Raw genomic sequence first — 19360 nt, forward strand, 5'->3', positions numbered from 1 at the left:
TCACCCAAAATAAAACAGAGTACAACTGGTGAGATTGGATGCCAGTACTGTACAATAATGATACATTGCATTAGAGTAGAGTAGGCCTAACTATAGTGCAATATTGACCTATGTAATTACAAACTTTATTAACAGATGAGCATGAAGCATACATACACTACTGGTGGAGAGAATACTGCTCATTATGTGTCCTAGTAATAAAAAATGAAAACAACAAGCCATCTCTCATAGTCTGTATACTAATATTTACTCCATTCGTTACAATGATCTTCTAGGAAATACCAGAGCCATACATATATAGGATCTTCATTTGACCACTCTTTAGTTGCTGAGAATGTTTGTACACCACAGGAAATGGATACGAGCTTGGTGATTTACATGAGTTCACTGAAAACCCCCACTAACACACGATTATATTAACAGTATTCCACTTTTCATGTAGCCTACTTTTGGCCAGCTAATAGCCTAACCACCGATCAAGCAACATTATGGACTAAATGTTCAAATTCTGTTGATGCATTTTGCTGTGACAGTATAGGTCAAATGAGGATCCTACATCTGTATAGCCATCCATATATAGCTCTGGGAAATACTATCTATGGGTAGGAACAAAATGCATAAACACAAATGGCAGAGCAACCTCAAGAAGGATTGTATATACCAATGATCACACTGTCATGGCTACAGAACTGAACATGACAGGCAATAAGATTATTTTAACAAATATATATATTTGCTCATTTTTACTTACTCTGCATTGTTGGGAAAGGGCTCGTAAGTAAGCGTTTCATGGTAAAGTCTACACCTGTTCTATTCGGTGGATTTGACAAATACAATTTGATTTGATGACTGCAGCAATCTACCTGACTTCACTGAAACACTACCTTATCCTGCCATTGACTTGTATCATGACCACAATGACTATTTGATCATGCTTCCATACAGTATTTCCCAGATACAATCTCATACTTTCTGTTAATCAAAAACTCCCTAAACTAGAGCATGGTGGATACATCTTGGTTATCATTGACAACAATATAATTATTAACAGTAATTGTTACCTCTATTTCAATAGCAAAATGGAATAATGGAGCTTCACTGGAATTATTCCATTCATTTAGCTTTGAATGTGTTTGTATCTTATTAGTATATTGAAATATAAAATATAAGGTTATTACAATGGATATGTATTCCTTAAAAAAAACATGAGATGTATTTTGAAAGTATATTTATTTGTATATATCTTCATATATAATCAGACACCCCATCCCCCACTTCCTACTGATCCCTGTTCTCACGGATCAAACAGCAGGAATCTCAAGTCCATCTCTGAGTCTCAAATATTTACATTATGATTTGTACAATAATGCAATTCAAATTCCAATATATAATTGAGTGGATGATCAATGCAAATATGAATAATCATATTGCTAATATTGACAAGGAGTTTCTGATTGAAAGATTGATGTCTGAAATCTAAAGATTATGATATGGGTTGATGCAGTCAAATGTTCTTACTGTGTGGTTAATCAATGCTAATATGGATAATGCTATTGATAATATGAATTAGCCTATCAAAGTGGTATTAATAAGATCCACGCCATTGCTTCTACAACCTTTGAGGTAACCTATTGTATGTGTCAAGTATTTCAGTGAGGCTCTGATGCTACAAGGTTAGGGGATAGAAGCCTATGGGTCTTTGTGTCTGTATAGGCTAGGAAGGAGGAGGGGTCATATAGGCTACATACACCCCGTTGTTAAATTCGATATACCGAAATCCACAACGCTTATCGACTGTAATAAGGAGAATGCTATAAGCATTAATAACAGCACATTTACACAGCGACTGTTTGACATGTCCGTTGTTTTATCGTAGCCCATGTATCATACTACATCAGACAACAAACGAATTTGTTTACATGAGAGAGTTGTGTCTGGATGTTGCTAATTTACAGAAAATGTCCCCACATTTCGGCTGGAACATGCCGGGTAGATTGCTATTAAATTGAATATGAATATTCTCAGACTGATACCACCACTTTAAATAAAGTTTGATTTGTTTCGATTTTAACCTATTTACATGCCTATTAACACGCGTTTAGCCTACTACAAACTAATGTTATATGGAGCCTATTGTTACACAAATAGACCACAATCGGTAAAGTATTTCCATTTTGAAAGATACATATGCCCGCTTTGCGTGCCTGTATAACCCATAGTAACGGTTTCCTGAAATAATCAATAATTCATCAATATTCTATGCTAGATAAAATTTTATTCAAGTACAGCTAGAGGTTACTTCATTTAGAGACAGGCTACATTTAATGACCAATAGCCTGACAAACCACTTGGCTATGATTTAATTCAGCCCTTCATGGTATTGTGTTTATGTTTAACGAATAATTGTAAATTACTGAACTGGTATAGGCTACTATAGCTCCTTTTTGTGTCGCTCAGAAAACGCAGCGACCAATTTCAGCTGCACATGACTAGTTATACACAACCTAAACCAATGTTTTTCAAGTAATATTTTCGAGTATTTTGTAAACCATCCCGTCAAATTTGAGAAGAATGACGTGTGAGTCAGGGTAATGCCACAATGCAAAGCACCACTTTCCATGACGGCCCATTTCATATCTAGTCTAGGCTACACAAACAATGACCCTTAGCAAATAGTTAAACCGAGCACTACAACCTCACACCGACTTGACCATGGCTATTCTGCACAACACCATCCAATGTAAAATTGAACGAAATGTAAAAAGAAAAAAAATACCTAAAAGTCGAAATTCTGTCTTACTTGAGAGGCCGTGCTTTAGCGGTATCACCATCCTCCGATTAATAGCCAGATCAGTCTGCAGACATTTCTCTACACCGACTGTTGTACTTGGGCAAGGTTTCAAACTTTACAAGTCCCACCTCTGGCCTAACTGATGGTGGAATTTGCATCTGCAGGGAGTAGTCATTTTAGGGAGTAGTCCCCCCCTCCCCTCTAAGTATTGTTTTCTCTGTTTTTACCCTTTCCATTGTGTTGACCCTCCGTTCGGCCATTGGTTAATAAATGTTTGTCTGTTTTGAAGTGCAGGACAATAAGGGATGGCCTGTGACCCCGCAGAGCCCAGACTTCGCGCTGGCTCATTGTGACGCGCTGGGAAAGGGGCTTTGGGAGGGGGACCCCGGGCACTGACCCGCGCACATCCCGTAGCCTCGCCATTCAATGCTCGCACTGCTGCATGTCGCCCGCAGCTTCCATTGTTTCAGGGGGAACAATAGTTTTTTTCTACGCCCTCACAGATAAAATAGGCGGCTTTAAAATGTCTCTCTGAAGTGGCAGCTATCCAGATATGTAGCCTGATGTAGCTTGGCCTGAATGGCTTTGTCCATTTAGCTTTAACCTGTGCTGCTACAGTAATGCGTTTTCACATATTGATTCATCCATACTAAAACTGTAGAAACAAATCCATTATATTCCATGCCTTCCAGATATGGTATTAATATTTGCAGCGGCATGCATTATCCGCCAATGTGGCATCATCAAACGAGAATTGAATTCTCACAGCAATCGTGTGTTTAAAGGCCCGTTGTAATATAATGTAGTAGTAGCCTATAGTACAATTCTATAGAGGGCAGGCTGGGAGGTAAAGGTCCTATGGATGGAGAGGAGAAGGCCTGCAGCCTCAAGAGAACAGAGGGAAAGCAGAGGGAGAAGAAGCAGAGAAATAGAGGGGGTGTTTTGTTCTTAAAGGCTGGTGCATTTTGAACATGCGGCAGCTTCTGTATTCAGAGCAAGTGGAGGACACACATGCTATAGCGACATATCAGATGTTCAAATCAAGTACACTGAAATATATTTGTATGTAACACTTTGCTTTTCTGTGTGTGTGTGTGTGTGTGTGTGTGTGTGTGTGTGTGTGTGTGTGTGTGTGTGTGTGTGTGTGTGTGTGTGTGTGTGTGTACGCGGGTCATTTCATTGAGCCTATAGGGCTTTAGTGAGTTTAGACAGGCTAGAGTGACATCATCTTTCCATGGGGCCCAGTGTGGGGATCCATACTGTGTTGGGTTTCGATTGGATATTTTGCCCCTGCGTCGACCTCCACAGGAACTGAAGGGAATACAAACCAGTAGCACAGAACACATGGGTGGCACTTACTTCAATTAATTATTCATTCGATATTGAATAGCTCGCACTGTATAGGCCTAGTGGATTTTTCACACCCATTTCAAATTTGTTTAACCAAAATCGCAGGCCTATAGACCTAGAAGTAGGCTAGCTACTATCCATAATGTGACTGATATTAATGTCTCTGCGTTTTTCATATCAAGTCAGACATTGACTGATGACGCGTTTGGAGAATTATAGTCGCCTTTGTACCCTCACGTTTTACTGGCCGTGGGTCTACAATATTTGACATTTTCAAAAACCTGGTGTGCTATGAAGCAGAAATAGCCTTTTGCCATATTTGATGGTACTGTAAGTGCTGAATCCACCTTATCTCATCGACCTAATTAGGAAAGCTGCCGCAGCTTGCCTAACTCTACACTGGAGAGTTACATGCGCCAAAATATCCATGACATCTGCGCTTGTAACATGGTGCTAAGCATGGCTTATCCAGAGAAAATGCAAGCCTATGCAACATTATAGTGTTTCAGAAATATATGAAGAATGGTATGCATGTAAATAAATGCACTTGCGTGAATAAGGCCCCTCTTTATTTACAATAGGTTACCTACATTTATTTACAATAGGCTACCTACCTTTATTTAAAATAGGCTAACTGCCTTTATTTAAAATAGGCTACCTAGAAGACCTTCGTGCATAGGTTAAGTGCATAACGATACACTGGGTCGAGGGGTATGCTTAAATATCTACAATCGTTAGAAGTTGTAAATATGAATTTGTACTTATTTTAAGGTCGTGAAATAAAATTACATTTATATATGGCCCATGAATCACGTGCGGTCTGAGGGCTCACCATCTCACAGGATCAAATGCAGTGAGATTGAGCTGCGGTCCAGAGGCATAACTATAACGTACTAATGGTGCTCTCAGGACAAACGGTATTAAACATGACAAATTGCGCCCAGCACATGGAGACGACGATTCAATGCTGTACCGTTATTACACACACTGTCCTAATCTAGGTTCAGATTATAGTTGATTCCATATATCTAGTCCATTATGATTTAGTGCACTGCTAGGCTATATTTAACACCATGAAAGATACAAACACGACGAACAACATGGGCAGATGACAAACTTAACCAAATGGTGTTCATGTTATATTGAAATTTGATATTAAAAACAGTGCGTGCGTGTGTGTGTGCGAGAGAGTGAGAGAGAGAGAGAGAGAGAGAGAGAGAGAGAGAGAGAGAACGAGAGAGAGGGGGGAGAGGGAAAGAGAGATTTAACTCATTGTAATGCACAGAACGACCTGCCCTCTTGAAAAAAAGGAAAAAACGCAGCCATGCTTTGCAGAAGCTAGAGCATTGCTCATACTGGTATCCACTACTCGCCTGCCGGAGTCGTCCGATTGTTCATCGCTACACCGAAATAACCGGGAATACAAGTTGCTTTGCTAAGACCAAAAATAACTACACCATACAGTGACGTGAAAGACAACACAAACGAATGGATACACGAAAAGACTATAAGATGGACAATATGGCGTGCGAGAGATGGTGAGTATGGTCCATGTTTCGACTAGGTCCGTGTCTTATATCATACATTTGATGAAAATAAATGTGTTTTTTAAGTCTGGTCACTGTGTACCATAAAAACGGACCATGCACTAGGCCTGTGTGGGGTCGTGGTGCCGGCATGGTTCGCTCTAGGCATATGTGCTCAATGATAACGGACATTCCTTCCCACGTTGCACTTGCCATTGTTATTGCGGGCGTTCAGGAAAAAATACCTCAAGTAATCATGGATATGAATAAGGCTGACAAAGAGCCAGACAAATCTCTATACCGAAAACATTACTGTGCAAGTGGACACATATGAATACAGTTATATAATCGATAACAACGATGGCATGGATGCATGGTCATTATGCACTTGTTTATTTGTTCGTCGCGCAGCGCTTGAAGACAATAGGTCCGCGCACATTGGGTCAACTGCGTTGCGTTCTCAATGGTTATCGGATGCGAAGACTGTCATACGGTTTTGTCATACACTCCAAATATCGGTTCATAAAGGACGGCATCATTTAGATATTTCATATGATAGAGGGGATTTTCCCCCCATCTAAAATGGCGTTTCCCTTTGTTTCTTCATTGAATGGGTGATGCAGTTCAATAATCATATTCGGTAACCTTCAGGATCCACACTGCATCCTAGTGTATGTTTATGAATGAATATAATCTGTGTAAAGGCAGAAATAGCCCCCAAAGTCTAGTGGATCGCTTAGAATCACTGTTGTAGCAGTAGCCTACTTGCTGTAGTAGATACTCGTAATATTAGTGGCGGAGGTAATAACAGTATAGTAGCAATGACTCAATAATTGATTATTGAAATGTCAGTATACTTTGCACTGGTTCATGAGGTAGATTAATGGACATAAAGACTGAATTCAACACAACCAGAGATTACATCCAATAGCCTATTGGCATGCAGTTTCAAACGCGTTTATAATGCGCTATAAACACTATGCCTTTGATATGCTATGCACATGGCTAGGCCTGCTGTGCACAATTAATTGAATTAATGCACACATTATCTTGCTTTCAAGGGAAAATGTAAAATAGTTTGCAAGGTGCATGCACCTGTTTCAAAACCACCAACAGTAGATAGGCTCCAGCATTGGACTTAAACAAATTATTTAACGAAATTGTTGTAAATGGCTGACAGATATTAAACAATTCGGCAAATGTAAAAAAAGAAAAGAAAATACCTCTCGCTCTCTGCTTAACTCGGAAGCGGAATGTGTGCGTGTGTTTTCGTATGCGTGTGTGTGCGTGTGTTTTCGTATGCGTGTGTGTACGTGTGTTTGTGTGTGTGTGTTCATTTTTAGAATAGTATAACAACATTGTATTAGTGTTAAACTTTTAATTTAGGCTAAATCAATAACTAATGTTGTGATATTATCAAACTACTCATCCAGATCACTGTGCACTGAAATACCAAAACAATATTTAAAATCCTCTATTTCCATTATGTCCATCACCATTACATCTTAACGAGGTGCGTCGGGTAGCCTAATTGCAACAGCTAAGAAACAGGGAGATTATAGGTTTAAACTGGGATTGAAGTGCTTTTTCCTTAGTTTCAAGGGCACAGGAAGCTGATCGGGGACGTTGGCTATAGAGAGAGAGAGGGAAAGAGAGAGAAAGAGAGAGAGAACATCTGTTTGCCCAGTGACGTCACCGCCCCCATGCAATCCTCTTGCGCTGAAGGCAGATGCCTTATTTGTTTGGCTAGAGCGCCATTAATCCTAAAGTTATCCAGCGAGTGGAAAAGACCGGGCGGAGGGAGATCAGTCACATTTAGCGGTGTTGGAAACGGGACATGTACAGCTCAGCTCAGCTCGTCCTCGGTCCCAGATGGATTTGTGATGAGAGGAGCCTATATACCTTTGCCTTCGGTGGTTCCACGGTGCGTTGATGGAATATAGTATGCGGGAGGGAAGCAAGCTTTTCAATTGCCCCACTCGCGCTTTGCGGCATCTCTCTTTTTTTTAACTTGACCTGCGAGTAGACTTGTGCGGTGCTATGCGTTCTCTTGTAAAGAGCCATCCAATTTTTCTACGCAGACAGCGACTTGTATGGATCTCTGTAAGATTATTTTCAAAAATAAGATGATTGCAGTATTGACTTTCTAAGAAGGTTTGTGACGCATTTTGTGTTTTCTTCTTTGTTTTGGTAGATATTTGATGGAGGAATACGACGAGGTTGAAGTCTACACCTGTCCGAAGCTTTTTTGACGAGACGATCAAACGGCCCGTCTCTCTTTTTTTGCCTCCCGAGATGAATTCGGACTAACCATCATTTTGAAACTCGCCACCAAAAAACAGCGCTAGTGACGACTTTAACCCATTACGCACCAAGTTCAATGGCCGCGGGCCTTCAATATGCTTAGCCTATTGCAAACATTTTTCAAATTTTGCCAAATTACATTCAGTTTTCACGGTGGGGTAATGTATATACATTTATCAGCAACTATGTCTACCATTACAGAATGATTGGCTGTTTTGGGAGTCCAACTTCAAAGAACAATGACATCGACATTGACAAGATGTATATCCACATAACTATTCGCACTGAAGGTCTGAAGGAACGGCTGGGTACATTGAACAAGGAATAGTATGGGTCAAAGTGGTCAACTCCGATTTCAATGGCAAAATGTAGCTCACAAACACACGCACGCACACACGCACACACGCACGCACGCACCACACACACACACACACACACACACACACACACACACACACACACACACACACACACACACAGAGAGAGAGAGAGAGAGATCTGAGGTTTTCTGGTTCTGTCTTTCCGTGTTCACAGCGGACCTTGATTTAATGTCTTACAATTAAGGCACGCGGTGAATGCCAAGAGCGGAGCCTGCTATCGTCGGCGCAAGAGCGCACACCTTTCACTAAAACAACACGCTAAAGGGATAACGGAAAAGCTTTGTGTGTCTGCAATTGTTTTCTGTAAATTGTCCTCTATTTTTTATTGTTTTCTTTTTTCAGAATAAAAAAATTGTACCCAATATTACCAGCTCATGTCTTACTTTTTTGAGAACGGATGTCATTTCAAAGGCATGTACACGGTCGATATGCAACATGATAAGCTTAAACACATCCATCTTAAACATATGCAGCTTAAAATAGGTGGGATGATGTGAATGTGCGCTGTGGTCGAGTGTCTATGAATGATGACCTTTGGATCACGCAGAGGCCTTGCTTATTCTGAAGGCGCTGTCCACCTCTACTGGTGCTGAAACCAGCTAGCCACCGAGACGAGCAGCCCTTTGTTTTAGTAGGCCTGTACTACGGAAACGCTTCAGAAGACTATTATACACGAAATATACAGTAAGCTCAAACAAATGCAATTCATTCTACTGAATACACAAAAGTAGGGCACAACCGGATTTATTTACACAAAAGCACTATATGCACGCGTCAGCACTCACAAACAGGCGCAGAAACACACACGCCACAAGCATGCACGTAGGGCATGTATAGCCACAGTTATACATTGCATCGTGTCTAATTCTGAGGTTTACGTGTAAGCTTAATGATATAAGCCTCGTCGAACAAGATTACTTGACATTTGCAAGCAGTGAAAAAAAAATATATTCTATAACATAGCCTCATGTAAAGACCAACTCATTTGTAGCCAGCCAAACACGGGATAGTCCTAACCTACATACACTAATCCGTAGGCCAGCATGTTCAACCGTCCATTCTAGGATAATTTGACTCAGAATCTGAACAGATAATCCAGATTCAAATACATAGTGCATCTCCACAATTTCGAAGAGATATTGATATGCATTGATCAAAAACATTTATTCAAATTCAATCAAATCTAGGTCTATGTTGAATCGTTTCTTCCCTGTTTGTAGATTTACAATAATTCCCATAGGGTTGCTCTGCCACCTGGTGGCCATTGCATGCATGGGCAGGCTTGAATACATTTTATACCACTGTAGGCTACACGCCACAGAGTGAGTGAGGGTAAACGTACATGGTTCATGTCGAATCCTTTTATCAAGTTGACAAGATTTCAGGGTAATCACTAGCAAACAAATATACACTACAATTCATCAGAACTTTCAGTGGGAATTTGTATTTGATAGGTCTATAGGTATACAGTATCCACATTTTAAATAGTATTAAGTTAGCTGTATCTTTGTCTGACAATCACAAAGCACCATAGGAAGAAGAGAAGGCCCTCCTAGGTGATGCAATACCCATTTCACTACCCTAGGGTACCAGTGGTTTGCCCGTTTTCCTGAATTAAGTTAGGATTCCTCCCACTCCTCTGGTCAGCAGTATGAAATAACAGGATCTTGGCTGATACGTTTTCAGACACTGCACACGAGAAAGACAAGAGAAAGGACGGGATGGAAGCAGGGAACAAAGAAAGACAAATAGATTGTGCATAGTGTGGTAGAGAGATAGTCATATAAAAACATATACTGGGTTATCTCTCGCTGGGCTAGGGTCAATTCGAATTGAAGGCAGTTCAGGAAGGTAGCTTAAATAACCATTTAAAATAAAAAATAAAAAACATATATTTTTAATGATTTATCAATTATCTAAGGAGTAGAAGCCATTTATTTCAAAAGTTATTCAATTTTCGAATTTTAAATTAAAATCACTTCCTGAATTGATCCCAGCCCTGGTCTGTAGTCACTCTGGTGTATAATGTATAGGTGTTGCAAAAAATGCCACATTTCCTGAGTACTTTTAGTTTATTCTACTGCTGTAGAAAATAATGGCACATTTCCTGAGTACTTTTAGTTTATTCTACTGCTGTAGAAAATAATGGGCCTCTATGAAGCACCTCAGCAACATAAAGATAGCCTATATATATTCTTACTCTTAATAGTAAGTTAAGTTACAATATGGCTGAGTTACAATATGGCTGTGTGCTCGATATATACAAAAGTATGTGGACACTTTCAAATTAGTGGATTTGGCTATTTCAGCCACACCGGTTGCTGACAGGTGTATAAAATCGAGCACACAACCATGCAATCTCCATAGACAAACAATGGAAGTAGAATGGCCTTGCTGAAGAGCTCAGTGACTTTCAATGTGGCACCGTCATAGGATGCCACTTTTACAACAAGTCAGTTCGTCAAATTTCTGTCATGCTAGAGCTGCCCCGGTCAACTGTAAGTGCTGTTATTGTGAAGTGGTAAAAATTCTCTGTCCACGGTTGCAACACTCACTAGCGAGTTCCAAACTGCCTCTGGAAGCAACTTCAGCACAATAACTGTTTGTCAGGAGCCTCATGAAATGGGTTTCCATGGCCGAGCAACCGCACACAAACCTAAGATCACCATGGGCAATGCCAAGTGTTGGCTGGAGTGGTGTAAATCTCGTTGCCATTGGACTGTGGAGCAGTGGAAACGCATTCTCTGGAGTGATGAATCACAATTCACCATCTGGCAGTCCGTCGGACTAATCTGTGTTTGGCAGATAGATGCCAGGAGAACGCTACCTGCGCCAATGCATAGTGCCAACTGTAAAGTTTGATGGAGAAGGAATAATGGTCTGGAGCTGTTTTTCATGGTTTGGGCTAGGCCCCATAGTTCCAGTGAAGAAAAATCTTAATGCTACAGCATACAATTACATTCTAGACGACTCTGTGCTTCCAACTTTGTGGCAACAGTTTGGGGAAGGCCCTTTCTTGCCCCTGTGCAAAAAGCAAGGTCAGTACAGAAATTATTTGTCGAGATCGGTGAGGAAGAACTTGACTGTCCTGCACAAAGCCCTAAACTCAACTCCATCGAACACCTTTGGGATGAATTGGAACGCCGACTGTGAGCCAGGCTTAATCGCGCAACATCAGTGCCCAACCTCCCTAATGCTCTTGTGGCTGAATGGAAGCAAGTCCCCGCAGCAATGTTCCAACATCTAGTGGAAAGCCTTCCCAGAATAGTGGAGGCTGTTTTAGAAGCAAAATGTTGACCAACTCCATATTAATGCCCAAGATTTTGGAATAAGATGTTCGACAAGCAGGTGTCCACATACTTTTGGTCCTGTAGTGTATATTGTAACTCAGTCGTGGTCTTAACTTACTATTGATGGGTTAGAATAGGAGAAAACACCAGGTGCCATTTCAAACTGTGGTTGTGCATCAGCAGTTTTTCCTTTGTGTCAGTCAGTGACAGTCACTCAATTAGCCATGTCAGCAAAGCATTTTTACATTGGTAGTTAGCCTAGCCAGCTATCTAAACTTGTAGTAATCCACAGATTTTTTTTGCCGCAAGGTGTTGGTGTCCACGACACCAAGGTGTCCACGACACCAAGGTGTCCACGACACCAAGGTGTCCACGACAATATCTCACTTAGGGCCACCAAAAGGCTATTGTAGGCCCTGCACTCAGGGCAGGACCTGGCACAGAGAATAGCCCCACTGACCTAACATTACCTACTCTAAGATGAGAAGCACAAACAGTAATTGGTCTGAAGTGACCACTTGGGGAAATTGCTACTCAATTCAAAATAAATATCTTTGTGTGATGGTGTTGCCATGCAACAAAACATTTGTGGATGTCACAACAGACATGAAAGTGATTTAATTAAAAAAAAATAATCAAATAAGTATAAACACTTATGTCGATTGATATTCATGGCTGAACACCAGCAGCTCCATTTCAACTGAGAAAATTGAGGAAGTGAAATATAATTCTGTTCATGAGTTGGAAAATCATCATGCAAACTAGACAATTGTCCATTCATGTTGGATTTATATCATTCCTAAACATGTCTACACTTACTAAGAGCTCTAGTAGTTTATTCAGCATTGCACCATTAAAAACATAGCTGTCCTCATACTAGGTGTTGTCTGCCACCTTGTGGTAGACATTACTTACTACAGTAAGACTCAAACGAGATAGAGAAAAATATTGGCAATGGGTTTTCCCTCAGCAAAGGAAACACTGTGTGTGAGATGACACTTACTTAATAGGCGATGTAGAGTGATCAATTGGAGGATGCAGACAAAACCAAAACACAGTCTGAAGACTGAATTTGTACCTATTGTGTGTAACTGGAATAGTGACTACTATGGTCCACTATTGAGGCATAAAGGTTTCTGACAAACTTCGATTTGTGGGTGAATTGTACACATATATATAGTACCGGTCGAAAGTTTGGACACACCTACTCATTCAAGGGTTTTTCTTAATGTTTACAATTTTCTACATTGTAGAATAATAGTGAAGACATCAAAACTATGAAATAACACATATGGAATCATGTAGTCACAAAAAAGTGTTAAACAAATTAAAATATATTTTACATTTGAGATTCTTCAAGGTAGCCACCCTTTGCCAAATTTCTTCTTAATGCACTTGAGCCAATCAGTTGTGTTGTGACAAGGTAGGGGTGGTAAATAGAAGATAGCCCTATTTAGTAAAAGACAGAGTCCATATTATGTCAAAAACAGCTCAAATAAGCAAAGAGAAATGACAGTCCATCGTTACTTTAAGACATGAAGGTCAGTCAATCTGGAAAATGGCAAGAACTTTGAACATTTCTTCAAGTGGAGTCACAAACACCATCAAACGCTTTGATGAAAATGGCTCTCATGAGGACCGCCACAAGAAAGGAAGACCCAGAGTCATCTCTGCTGAAGAGGATAAGTTCATTAAAGCCTCAGAAATTGCAGCCCAAATAAATGCTTCATAGTTCAAGTAACAGACACATCTCAACGTCAACTGTTCAGAGGAGACTATGTGAATCAGGCCTAAATGGTCAAATTGCTGCAAAGAAACAACTACTAAAGAACACCAGTAAGAAGAAAAGACTTGCATGGAACAAGAAACACGAGCAATGGACATTAGACTGGTGAAAATCTATCCTTTGGTCTGATGAGTCCAAATTTGAGATTTTTGATTCCAATCACCGTGTCTTTGTGAGACGCAGAGCAGGTGAACAGATGATCTCTTCATGTGTGGTTCCCACCGTGAAGCATGGAGGAGGTGGTGTGGTGGTGTGGGTTGCTTTGCTGGTGACAGTGTCAGTGATTTATTTAGAATTCAAGGCACACTTAACCAGCATGGCTACCACAGCATTCTGCAGCGATACACCATCCCATCTGGTTTGCGCTTAGTGGGACTGTTATTTGCTTTTCAACAGGGCAATGACCCAAAACACACCTCCAGGCTGTGTAAGAGCTATTTTACCAGGAAAGAGAGTGATGGAGTGACCCAATTGAGATGGTTTGGGATGAGTTTGACCGCAGAGTGAAGGAAAAGCAGCCAACAAGTGCTCAGCATATGTGGGAACTCCTTCAAGACTGTTGGAAAAGCATTCCACGTGAAGCTGGTTTTGAGAATGCCAAGTGTGTGCAAAGCTGTTATCAAGGCAAAGGGTGGCTACTTTGAAGAATCTAACATATATTTTGATTTGTTTAACACTTTTTTTGGTACTACATGATTCCATATGTGTTATTTCATAGTTTTGATGTCTTTGCTAATATTCAACAATGTAGAAAATAGTAAAAATAAAGAAAAACCTTTGAATGAGTAGGTGTGTCCAAACTTTTGACTGGTACTGTATATACACTGAACAAAAATATAAACACAACATATAAAGTGTTGGTCCCATGTTTCATGAGCTGAAATAAAAGATCCCAGAAATAGTCCATACGCACAAATCAAATCAAATCAAATGTATTTATTTTTTTCTATATTTTTTTTTTTTCAAATTTCAATCAAATTTATTTTTATATAGCCCTTCGTACATCAGCTGATATTCTCAAAGTGCTGTACAGAAACCCAGCCTAAAACCCCAAACAGCAAGCAAAGCATGTGAAAGAAGCACGGTGGCTAGGAAAAACTCCCTAGGAAAAACTCCCTAGAAAGGCCAAAAACCTAGGAAGAAACCTAGAGAGGAACCAGGCTATGAGGGGTGGCCAGTCCTCTTCTGGCTGTGCAGGGTGGATATTATAACAGAACATGGTCAAAATGTTAAAATGTTAAAATGTTCATAAATGACCAGCATGGTCAAATAATAATAATCATAGTAGTTGTCGAGGGTGCAACAAGCACGTCCGGTGAACAGGTCAGGGTTCCATAGCCGCAGGCAGAACAGTTGAAACTGGAGCAGCAGCACGGCCAGGTGGACTGGGGACAGCAAGGAGTCATCATACCAGGTAGTCCTGAGGCATGGTCCTAGGGCTCAGGTCCTCCGAGAGAAAGACAGAAAGAGAGAAAGAGAGAATTAGAGAGAGCATATTTAAATACACACAGGACACCGGATAAGACAAGAGAAATACTCCAGATGTAACAGACTGACCCTAGCCCCCCGACACATAAACTACTGCAGCATAAATACTGGAGGCTGAGACAGGAGGGATCAGAAGACACTGTGGCCCCATCCGATGATACCCCCGGACAGGGCCAAACAGGCAGGATATAACCCCACCCACTTTGCCAAAGCACAGCCCCCACACCACTAGAGGGATGTCTCCAACCACCAACTTACCGTCCTAAGACAAGGCCGAGTATAGCCCACAACGATCTCCGCCATGGCACAACCCAAGGGGGGGGGGGGGGGGGGGCGCCAACCCAGACAGGAAGACCACGTCAGTGACTCAACCCACTCAAGTGACGCACCCCTCCCATGGACGGCATGGAAGAACACCAGTAGGCCAGTGACTCAGCCTCTGTAAAAGGGTTAGAGGCAGAGAATCCCAGTGGAAAGAGGGGAACCGGCAAGGCAGAGACAGCAAGGGCGGTTCGTTGCTCCAGCCTTTCCGTTCACCTTCACACTCCTGGGCCAGACTATACTTAATCATAGGACCTACTGAAGAGATAAGTCTTCAGTAAAGACTTAAAGGTTGAGACTGAGTCTGCGTCTCTCACATTGGTAGGCAGACCATTCCATAAAAATGGAGCTCTATAGGAGAAAGCCCTACCTCCAGCCGTTTGCTTAGAAATTCTAGGGACAATTAGGAGGCCTGCGTCTTGTGACCGTAGCGTACGTGTAGGTATGTACGGCAGGACCAAATCGGAAAGATAGGTAGGAGCAAGCCCATGTAATGCTTTGTAGGTTAGCAGTAAAACCTTGAAATCAGCCCTTGCCTTAACAGGAAGCCAGTGTAGGGAGGCTAACACTGGAGTAATATGATCAAATTTTTTGGTTCTAGTCAGGATTCTAGCAGCCGTATTTAGCACTAACTGAAGTTTATTTAGTGCTTTATCCGGGTAGCCGGAAAGTAGAGCATTGCAGTAGTCCAGCCTAGAAGTAACAAAAGCATGGATTAATTTTTCTGCGTCATTTTTGGACAGAAAATTTCTGATTTTTGCAATGTTACGTAGATGGAAAAAAGCTGTCCTTGAAACAGTCTTGATATGTTCTTCAAAAGAGAGATCAGGGTCCAGAGTAACGCCGAGGTCCTTCACAGTTTTATTTGAGACGACTGTACAACCATCCAGATTAATTGTCAGATTCAACAGAAGATCTCTTTGTTTCTTGGGACCTAGAACAAGCATCTCTGTTTTGTCCGAGTTTAAAAGTAGAAAGTTTGCAGCCATCCACTTCTTTATGTCTGAAACACAGGCTTCTAGCGAGGGCAATTTTGGGGCTTCACCATGTTTCATTGAAATGTACAGCTGTGTGTCGTCTGCATAGCAGTGAAATTTAACATTATGTTTTCGAATGACATCCCCAAGAGGTAAAATATATAGTGAAAACAATAGTGGTCCTAAAACGGAACCTTGAGGAACACCGAAATTTACAATTGATTTGTCAGAGGACAAACCATTCACAGAGACAAACTGATATCTTTCCGACAGATAAGATCTAAACCAGGCCAGAACTTGTCCATGTAGACCAATTTGGGTTTCCAATCTCTCCAAAAGAATGTGGTGATCGATGGTATCAAAAGCGGCACTAAGATCTAGGAGCACGAGGACAGATGCAGAGCCTCGGTCTGACGTCATTAAAAGGTCATTTACCACCTTCACAAGTGCAGTCTCAGTGCTATGATGGGGTCTAAAACCAGACTGAAGCGTTTCGTATACATTGTTTGTCTTCAGGAAGGCAGTCAGTTGCTGTGCAACAGCTTTTTCTAAAATTTTGGAGAGGAATGGAAGATTCGATATAGGCCGATAGTTTTTTATAATTTCTGGATCAAGATTCGGCTTTTTCAAGAGAGGCTTTATTACTGCCACTTTTAGTGAGCTTGGTACACATCCGGTGGATAGAGAGCCGTTTATTATGTTCAACATAGGAGGGCCAAGCACAGGAAGCAGCTCTTTCAGTAGTTTAGTTGGAATAGGGTCCAGTATGCAGCTTGAGGGTTTGGAGGCCATGATTATTTTCATCATTGCGTCAAGAGATATAGTACTAAAACACTTTAGTATCTCCCTTGATCCTAGGTCCTGGCAGAGTTGTGCAGACTCAGGACAATGGAGCTTTGGAGGAATACCCAGATTTAAAGAGGAGTCTGTAATTTGCTTTCTAATGATCATGATCTTTTCCTCAAAGAAGTTCATAAATTTATTACTGCTGAAGTGAAAGCCATCCTCCATTTGCGAAGGCTGCTTTTTAGGTAGCTTTGCGACAGTATCAAAAAGAAATTTCGGATTGTTCTTATTTTCCTCAATTAAGTTGGAAAAATAGGATGATCGAGCAGCAGTAAGGGCTCTTCGATACTGCACGGTACTGTCTTTCCAAGCTAGTCGGAAGACTTCCAGTTTGGTGTGGCGCCATTTCCGTTCCAATTTTCTGGAAGCTTGCTTCAGAGCTCGTGTATTTTCTGTATACCAGGGAGCTAGTTTCTTATGACAGATGTTTTTAGGGGTGCAACTGCATCTAGGGTATTGCGCAAGGTTAAATTGAGTTCCTCGGTTAGGTGGTTAACTGATTTTTGTCCTCTGACGTCCTTGGGTAGGCAGAGGCAGTCTGGAAGGGCATCAAGGAATCTTTGGGTTGTCTGAGAATTTATAGCACGACTTTTAATGCTCCTTGGTTGGGGTCTGAGCAGATTATTTGTTGCAATTGCAAACGTAATAAAATGGTGGTCCGATAGTCCAGGATTATGAGGAAAAACATTTAGATCCACAACATTTATTCCATGGGACAAAACTAGGTCCAGAGTATGACTGTGGCAGTGAGTAGGTCCAGAGACATGTTGGACAAAACCCACTGAGTCGATGATGGCTCCGAAAGCCTTTTGGAGTGGGTCTGTGGACTTTTCCATGTGAATGTTAAAGTCACCAAAAATTAGAATATTATCTGCTATGACTACAAGATCCGATAGGAATTCAGGGAACTCAGTGAGGAACACTGCATATGGCCCAGGAGGCCTATAAACAGTAGCTATAAAAAGTGAGTGAGTAGGCTGCATAGATTTCATGACTAGAAGCTCAAAAGACGAAAACGTCATTGTTGTTTTTTTTTTTGTAAATTGAAATTTGCTATCGTAAATGTTAGCAACACCTCCGCCTTTGCCGGATGCACGGGGGGTATGGTCACTAATGTAACCTGGGGGTGAGGCCTCATTTAACACAGTAAATTCATCAGGCTTAAGCCATGTTTCAGTCAGGCCAATCACATCAAGATTATTATCAGTGATTAGTTCATTGACTATAACTGCCTTGGAAGTGAGGGATCTAACATTAAGTAACCCAATTTTGAGATGTGAGGTATCACAATCTCTTTCAATAATGGCAGGAATGGAGGAGGTCTTTATACTAGTGAGATTGCTAAAGCGAACACCGCCATTTTTAATTTTGCCCAACCTAGATCGAGGCACAGACACGGTCTCAATGGGGGAAGCTGAGCTGACTACACTGACTGTGCTAGTGGCAGACTCCACTAAGCTGGCAGGCTGGCTAACAGCCTGCTGCCTGGCCTGCACCCTATTTCATTGTGGAGCTAGAGGAGTTAGAGCCCTGTCTATGTTCGTAGATAAGATGAGAGCACCCCTCCAGCTAGGATGGAGTCCGTCACTCCTCAACAGGCCAGGCTTGGTCCTGTTTGTGGGTGAGTCCCAGAAAGAGGGCCAATTATCTACAAATTCTATCTTTTGGGAGGGGCAGAAAACAGTTTTCAACCAGCGATTGAGTTGTGAGACTCTGCTGTAGAGCTCATCACTCCCCCTAACTGGGAGGGGGCCAGAGACAATTAATCGATGCCGACACATCTTTCTAGCTGATTTACACGCTGAAGCTATGTTGCGCTTGGTGACCTCTGACTGTTTCATCCTAACATCGTTGGTGCCGACGTGGATAACAATATCTCTATACTCTCTACACTCGCCAGTTTTAGCTTTAGCCAGCACCGTCTTTAGATTAGCCTTAACGTCGGTAGCCCTGCCCCCTGGTAAACAGTGTATGATCGCTGGATGATTAGTTTTAAGTCTAATACTGCGGGTAATGGAGTCGCCAATGACTAGGGTTTTCAATTTGTCAGAGCTAATGGTGGGAGCCGTCGGCGTCTCAGACCCCACAACGGGAGGAGTAGAGACCAGAGAAGTCTCGGCCTCCGACTCCGACTCGCTTAATGGGGAGAACCGGTTGAAAGTTTCTGTCGGCTGAATAAGCGACACCGGTTGAGCATTCCTACAGCGTTTCCCTCCAGAAGCCATGAGAAAGATGTCCGGCTGCGGGGACCGTGCGAGGGGGTTTATACTAACGTTACTATCTGTACTTACTGGTGGCACA

The 19360-nt window shown here is 41.6% G+C and overlaps 1 long non-coding RNA gene across 1 annotated transcript; it reads left to right on the forward strand.

The window, feature by feature from the left end:
* Nucleotides 1-5423: 5423 nt before the first annotated feature.
* On the forward strand, nt 5424-8713 carry LOC106579537 (uncharacterized). Its single transcript, XR_001322675.3, has 2 exons — nt 5424-5679; nt 7862-8713. It is a non-coding gene; the product is annotated as an uncharacterized LOC106579537 (long non-coding RNA).
* The last annotated feature ends 10647 nt before the right edge of the window (nt 8714-19360 follow it).

Source organism: Salmo salar, chromosome 19 (genome assembly GCF_965601325.2).
Source record: "Salmo salar chromosome 19, fSalSal1, whole genome shotgun sequence".
Lineage (NCBI taxonomy): Eukaryota > Metazoa > Chordata > Actinopteri > Salmoniformes > Salmonidae > Salmo > Salmo salar.